The sequence below is a fragment of the Solanum tuberosum genome, unplaced genomic scaffold (genome assembly GCF_000226075.1).
Source record: "Solanum tuberosum cultivar DM 1-3 516 R44 unplaced genomic scaffold, SolTub_3.0 scf00289, whole genome shotgun sequence".
Taxonomy (NCBI): domain Eukaryota; kingdom Viridiplantae; phylum Streptophyta; class Magnoliopsida; order Solanales; family Solanaceae; genus Solanum; species Solanum tuberosum.
Window position 1 is genome coordinate 169,115 of NW_006239225.1, and position 7,882 is coordinate 176,996.

Sequence of the window (7,882 nt, forward strand, 5' to 3'; positions counted from 1 at the left end):
AGAATTGAAATTGGCAATGTCTTAGATGTGGTGTACCAAAATGATGTTGCAATTGTTCAGCAACAAGCTGATGTTGAATTGGATCCATACTAGAATATCCTCAACACATATTAGAAGAAGTATATGATGATGAGATAATGACAAATATTGAGGAAGAAATAAATGAGGATGAGGAAAATGAATCATTCAATGATGAAGAATGTGACAATGGAAATGAAACAACTGAGGAGGAAGAATGGGAGAACGATGGAAATGAAACAAACGAGGAGGAATAGAAGTAGAATGATATACTGTATATCTAGTATGTAAGCTAATTTATTTTTCTAATACTAATTTTATTTAATATATGATTTTTATATATTATCCATGTAAATTTGCATAAAGATATCATCAGGGGGTGATAGTGTGATAGTGATAGATCTCACAGCATCTTGGAGTTAACCAGCCTAATAAGGCTAAAAAGAAGAAGACTAGGAGACCATAGATCCTAAGGATATTTCAGGATTTCTTTCTTCTACGTTGGAGCAGCGCATTAGTCATGATACTCATCTAATGGTTGTTCCGTTTTGTACGGCGGATCCTCGGTCATATAATCTTAATTATCGTCAACCAACCGATGCTTCCTCTAGTTCACAGTCATTGCTTCCACTGCACTACGGGGACCTACCTTTAGAGGCTTATCGTCGAGCACAACCCTTATTCGCAGGTAGGATATCAATTGGTACTCCATCTCCCACAGGTACATCTCCTCAGCTATCTACCATGAGGATTAAAGATTCTAGTAGTGAGTAGTCAGATGCTATGGTCGGTACGCCTCCATTGACTCAGCATTAGCTGCATCTTGGAGTATCACATACACATGTACTGTCACGCTCCGAGCCTACACCCTGGACGTAGCCGACACTCGAGAATTATTTTTGATCCTGAAGCGAACCCTTGACCTGACTGGCTATTTAATAGAAGACTCATTCAAGAAGAAAGAAGCTTTATATGCAGAGTTTCACTCATATATCTCAAATAGACCCAACTCAAAGACTAAAAGTACTCAATGTTATAAATAAAACAGATTTCAAAACATCTCAAAATAAAAGGGAAATACTAAGATACCCATCAACTCTAACTATCTATGAAGCCTCTAATATTAGGATAGATGTCGGGACAAGACCCACGACAACTCAACAATAATAGGAAAATAAATGTGAAATCTTCCAGAAAATGAGGCTCACCAAAGCTATCTGAAGCGCAAAGTGATCTCAACAAAATGCATGTTGATGATCCTAAACACCTGTATCTGCATCATAAAAGATGCAGATCAAATGACATAAGTACATTGAATACACAAGTATGTAATATAACCAAGGAGAAATAACGGAATGAAAGGACTGCAATAGATATAGCACAAACTCAACTGAATGTAAAGAATTAAAGGAATGAAATCATTTTAATTTACAAAATATTTTCTGATCTCTGAACTTCAACATAATAAATGATATATTTAAATACACTTTAACTCTATTTGATGATTCTCTAACCAACAACCATCACTATGAGCTACACTTTACTTTTTTTCTTCATGTAACAATGAAACATTTGGGAAATACTTAGTTCCCTTATACTCTTTCTTAAACTCCTCTTTACTTCCTCAAAACTCAGTTTAAACAATTATGTTTTGTTTAAAATATTCTCAATAGGAATTCAATGAATACTCAAGAATAGGGTTCATGCTGAAAAATAGGCATGAACAATCAACTAAATAATCGCAATACACAATGTACGACAATTAAATGATTAGAAATATTAATTTAATAATCAGCTACTCAAGAACTCATAACTCAATATCAACTCATCTCAAGAATTCTCAAATCTAAGGATAGAACCCTAGATTACTCTTTTACTGATTTGGAAAAAGATGTAGGGTGTGAACCTTTCATAAAAAAATACCTTCAAGTTCACCCTTCACCACGGTTCGTTTACTGTGTGTGACACCCTATATGGGCCGTACAACCTTCCGTACACATGCACATGTACTCAACTAAAGCATTTTTTGTTTTCCATACATGCACCTAGTGCTACATCAGATGAGACGTCTGATCTAGCACCTGGATAGAGGGACAAGCTTGGAAGAGTCATGATTGAACCGGATGGATCATCGTAAGTTTGTTTTGTTTTCTATTTGTTACTTTATTTTATTTATTTCTTATACTTTAATATATTATTCATGAACTAACATGTTTATTGTGTGTTCTGTAGGTGAAATCCTGCAAAGGATGTTGCTCAGGCCTTAAAAGAGTGTGTTAGGAGGCTTTTTATATAGGCTTATCACTCCTAAAGTGAGATCTCAGACAGTATATGTCAGGCGATGTTTAATGAATTTAAGGTATATATATGTTTAATTACATATTTTTAGTTAAGTTTAATAATTTTCGTATACTTCACTTTTTTATTATCTAACGCTATTAATTTTTCAAACTGTGTGTACTTGGGAACCAAATTACAATATGATCATTGTGATCACATTTGAGAAGAGGGCATCCATGAGACTATCTAGCTGGTTAAAGAAAGTCTGGGATGATGATCAATGTCCGAAATGGATGTTACCTCATGTTTTTGATGAATTGTGTCAGTATTGAAATGCAGATAAATTCAAGGCAATGTTCGAACAAGCCAAAAAGGCTAAAGGCAGTCTTACGGGTGGCTCGTTGCACATCGGGAGTGCAAAGAGTGTTGGAACAATAACAAGAGAGATAGTAAGTTCTAATTCAAACTTTTAAATAAATAAATAGTTGATTAAATATAATTAGTTGATTAATATCTTCATGGATTTTATTTTTATTTATAGGAAAAAGAATTGGGGCGCCCTCCCCTTGTACCGGAGGTTTGCAAAAGGCACATGTGAGAAGAAAGAAAATGAGTCGGATCTGGATGTCTGGGTGAAGGATAGGACCGAACGAACTTTTGTAAGTTATTTAATATGAAAAGTGAATATGAATAGTAAATATATATAGTATGTATACATTTTGATGCTAATTTTTATTTTTAATATGCAGGGAGAGTACAATCAGTACGTTAATGAGAATCTAGATAGTTCAGTCCAAATGACGCAAGAAATGTCCACTCAAACTTGGATAGAAAAAGTGGTAGGAGGGACACACAAGGGTAGATTCTTTGGTTGAGGCTCTAAGAATGATTTACGATGACTCCAGTCGGGCTTAAAATGTATTGGATCGTCACATCAAGTCGAGGCAGTTGACGGTGTTCAGATAGTTGTTATGTCGGAATCAAAAAGTAAAACTTACAGCAACACTAGCAAAGTCTGAGCGATGAAGAGTAGCTAAACAAGAAAATATGAGTGTGATCATTCATCAAACCAAAGAACAAGTGTTGAACCTCGCTCGTCGACCTGCTACATTGTTACCTATTGAGGACACCGACGACGAGAGTGAGGAGGATGATAATTTCATAGATTTCACCCCTTAACTTGCATCTCTCTAGTTTATGAACTTTTGTGAATTTTGAAAGAGATAAGTCTTAAATTTTGATTTATGTATTTCTCAAGGTTTAATTAAATTTGTTAATTTATATTTTGTGTCATAAAATGCAAAAAAAGTGACGAAAAGGGTGGTTTTGTCCGTTGCTTTTCTGGGGTTTTCAAAAAATAATTTCTAGAAAAGCTACGGACTGCGTCGCCTTTTAAAATCTTAAAAAAATAAATTAAAAAAAGAGACGGATGGCGTCTCTTTGTCCTTCAGTTTGTTAGATTTTAAAAAACTATAAATTAAAAATAAACAACCGATTGCATCGCTTTTTGGAAATTTAAAAAAATCGACGAACGACGTTGCATTATTCAAGAAGATAATTTTTAAATAAAAACGACGCAGTCCTTTACTTTTTTGCAACGTCTTCCGTCACCTTTTGAAAAGCGTCAAGCAAAAAGGTGACGAACTTGACTGCGTCGCTTTTTCATCGATTTTGACCAAGAAAAATGATGCAGCCCGTCCCTTTTGACTGTCATTTTTGACCAATTTTTTTAGTAGTTTGCGACCAATTAGAGCAGTGAGGGGAATGTGTGTGTGAATTTTACAGGAAGAAATTGTAATACCTTAGAAGTTAGAAAGAAAAGTTGCTAAAAATTGTCTGATACAGTGGTCTACGAGTCCTATCAATGGACCGTAAGATGTCCCACAGGCCGTAGAAAGGAAGTTGTAGACTTGGGTTTGACTTCTTGGAATTTCAAGTTCCTAATGTTGGACCTACGACTTGACAGGTTGAGTCGTAGAAAGTTTGACATGTCGTAGGACTGATCCATAAGAAGATTCAGAGTAATTTACTTGAGACCTCAGTCTACGAGTAAGGGGGACAGATCATAGGGTATCCTATGGGTCGTAGGAAGCACCCGTAGAAGTGATTCAGACTTAGTGAAATATTGGGTTAAGAAGTTGAGGTCTACGGATGGGGTCTACAAACCGTAGGAAGTTATACGGTCCCAAGAAGGGAGTCGTAGGAAGTTGGCCAATTTTTGGCCCAGTAACTTGTCCTAGGGTTAACCAGTACGGTCCATATGAATTCCTATGAGTCGTAGGTCACAATCGGAGAGCTATTTGATAGTTATTTATTAAGGATATTTGGGTCTTTTCATATGCATCTATACCTATACTACGTCGTTTTAACCTACAAATAGACCCTATAACTGATTTTACTATCTACAAAACTACCCATGCCCTTTCAATCCCAAAAATTCCTAAATTTGCTCTCAAGGTTTTCTCAACAAGGCTCCCAATGGATTTCTAGGGTTCTTCAAGTCCTCAAGGTTTTCTTCATTATTTGCTTTTGGGCTTTGATCTAAAAGGTATGTAGGGTTTCATCAATGAATTTCATTCACCCAAGGAGCCCCAAGGTTTCTCAATTCTTCAAAGCTCAGTCTTAATCGAATTATTAGGTTTTCATCCAATTCTCCATGGGTTCTAATTGTGTTGATTCAATTGTTCAATTTTGAACTTATTATGATTGTTTTGACTCAATTACATGCTTTCCAATTATTTTCACATGAACTCATGCATTGATCATGCTTTTTGACTATGAACCCTAAAAGACATGAATTGATGAAGGAATTATGAATCTATGAATGATGTTTTGATGAAGTTTGCATGATTTATGAAAAAGTAATATTTTATGATTTAGGTTGCTTTATGATAAGCATCAATGAGGTTGTGAAAGGTTTTCTCACCTTAGGAAATCATGAATGGTGAAAGGATTTCTCACATGATTTAAGGAGCTACTCTATGATGTTTTAAGCTTGGATTAGTAACTAAATTGTATTTTTTCATGTATGATGATAAGTTTATGATTGTGCCTATTTTGTTGGGATTTTACTTAGCACCGAGAGGATATTGAGATGGAGACTCTCTCGTTATTAAAGGTCGAGTCTCTAGTAGCAATCTCCTTGTCCCTAACTACGTGCCCTTGTAGGTTTGTCTTAAGTGGCATAGCTAGTGGATCCACTTAAGCTAGAAGTTAAGTTCCATGCCTTGGCAATACATGACATCTCTTTTTGGTGATGGAGCAAGACACGGATTCCACGTTATAGCTCACGTGGTCTATGCTGGTAAATAGTAAATAACCCACAAAATGAACTAAGTTGTTCCTAATGGTTTTATGAAGCTTTTCTCATGATTTTAATATGCATTGACCATGTTGATGATTTATGATGTCTCTTCAAAGGTTTTACCATGTTTAGCTTGGTCTCATGTTTTAGATTAAGTCCTCTTATGATCATGTTTCATGTTTTTATGCATATCCATCATACTTAATACATTACATGTACTAATGCATACTTTCACAAATGTAGGGTGTGAGAAGCTTCCTAGTGGAGAAGGCCACACTTGTTTGTCGGTCTTATCTCTTTATTATTGGCCATTGTAAAGATTGTAGGCCATCCTTTTTATTCATTTTTCTACCTCTATATAAGAGGATGTATGGTTTTAGTAAAGAGGCAAGTTTTAGAAACCCCCCCCCCCCCCCCCCCCCCGGCCTCTAACAATAAAGGTTTAGGCTCTGAAGGTTTAGGCATTTGATTTTGGTAGTTGCATTCCCTTACCGAATTTAAAGATCACCTTTTCACCCTTGACTCGAAATTTTATTTCATTATTTTCTGAAACCATGAGATCTTTCCATATTACCAGGAAGGATCTCTCGAGAATGATAGGAATCTCCTTGTCAACCGCACAAATAAAGATGACAAAATCAGCTAGTAAAGAAAACTTCTCTACCTTCACAATCACATCATCAACCATCCCAATATATCTTTTCACAGACTTATCAACCATCTATAGTCTTATAATAGTGGCCCTTGGCTTGTTAAGTGCAAATTGCTTGTTGATGGATAATGACATCATAATTATGTTAGCTCCATTGTCACATAGAGATCTAGCAAAATCATGAAAGCCAATGGTGTAAGGAATATGAAAGCTCCTAGATCATCCTTCTTCTTGATCTCTTCTGTTGAAATGATAGAACTAACACAATAAGCAACCTTTACCTCTTCTGCTTGCACAACCTTCTTCTTTGTAATCATATTCTTTAAACATTTAAAAAAACTTAAGAATAGAATCAAGGAATGTAACACTAAACACTTAAAAGTATCAACATACTTCTCAACTATAACTTCTTTTGCTCTTTTTATCACCATGTGAAGGAATGGAGAAACAGGCCCAGGAAGAGGCGGTAGATGTTTTAACACCTTCATTACTTCCTCTTTAGCCATAGAATTGCTAAATGTTTGAACATCAAATTCTTTAACAATATTCTCATTAGCAACAATGGTAGGTGTTTCCACCTCAGTCTAGTCAACTACTTTAGCATCCTATATATCCTCTGGTAGTAACTTGTTTCTCCTAATAGTGATCACCATATAGTGAGACAAAGATCCACTTTGAAATCAATGGTATTGCTTGGAAGTTTCCTCTTCTAGAGAGGGTTCTTCTCTCTGGATATGTCTCTCATCTTCATTTCAAGATTCGGAATAAAAGCGGTGTGAAAACTCATTGCTTCTAGAATATTGTGAATTGTAGCCTCAGTCCTTTCCTAATTCTGCAAAACATTCTCAAGTATACCTTCCAGCTTGAATTATTCTGCTCATAAGAAGGACCGTCTCACCACTGTTGCAGGCTAGATTTTATCCCCTTGGAGAGACGTACAGATTTGAGCTTTTGTTGTCGAAATATATTGTTGTCATTACTCTAACTATACTTATTCCTGCTACCTTGGGTCTAATACATTGCCCCTGATTTCCCTGACCTTGCGGTTGAGGTCACTTGATTCTGATAATTCTAATAATAGACCCTTGAGAGTTGTTGACGTAATTAGTCTCCTTAAACTATCGGAGGAGCTTCTAGGTAATGCACCATCTAGTGTACATAATATACCTGAGACACAACCCAAACTTCTTTCATATCACTTTCGACAAACCTCTTGATCAGAAGATTTATATTAATGGCCATGTTGGAGATCACATGATCCCTCTCTTGGTTCTCCTTGATGATTGTGGTGAGAAAAGGATTACCATAAGCCACCACTATTATCACTAGAGTGTCAGGCCTGATCGTGTCTAGTAACCTTGTCTATCAAATCAGAAACACGAACATAGATATTAATGAAACAACCTCTAACAACATTATTAGCTACAAATTGATGTGGCCTCCATCTGTTACCTCAAAAATACTAAGTCTCAGGACCCCATATACATACTGACATGCAAATTGTATGTCAAATGTATGATTTATATGTCCATCGTATCTTCATACAGTTCCTCTAAGCTGAGAATTTTCAGCTCTTCTCTACTCGTATCTTTTTGTACAACCAGTAAATGTTGATATATCAACTTAAA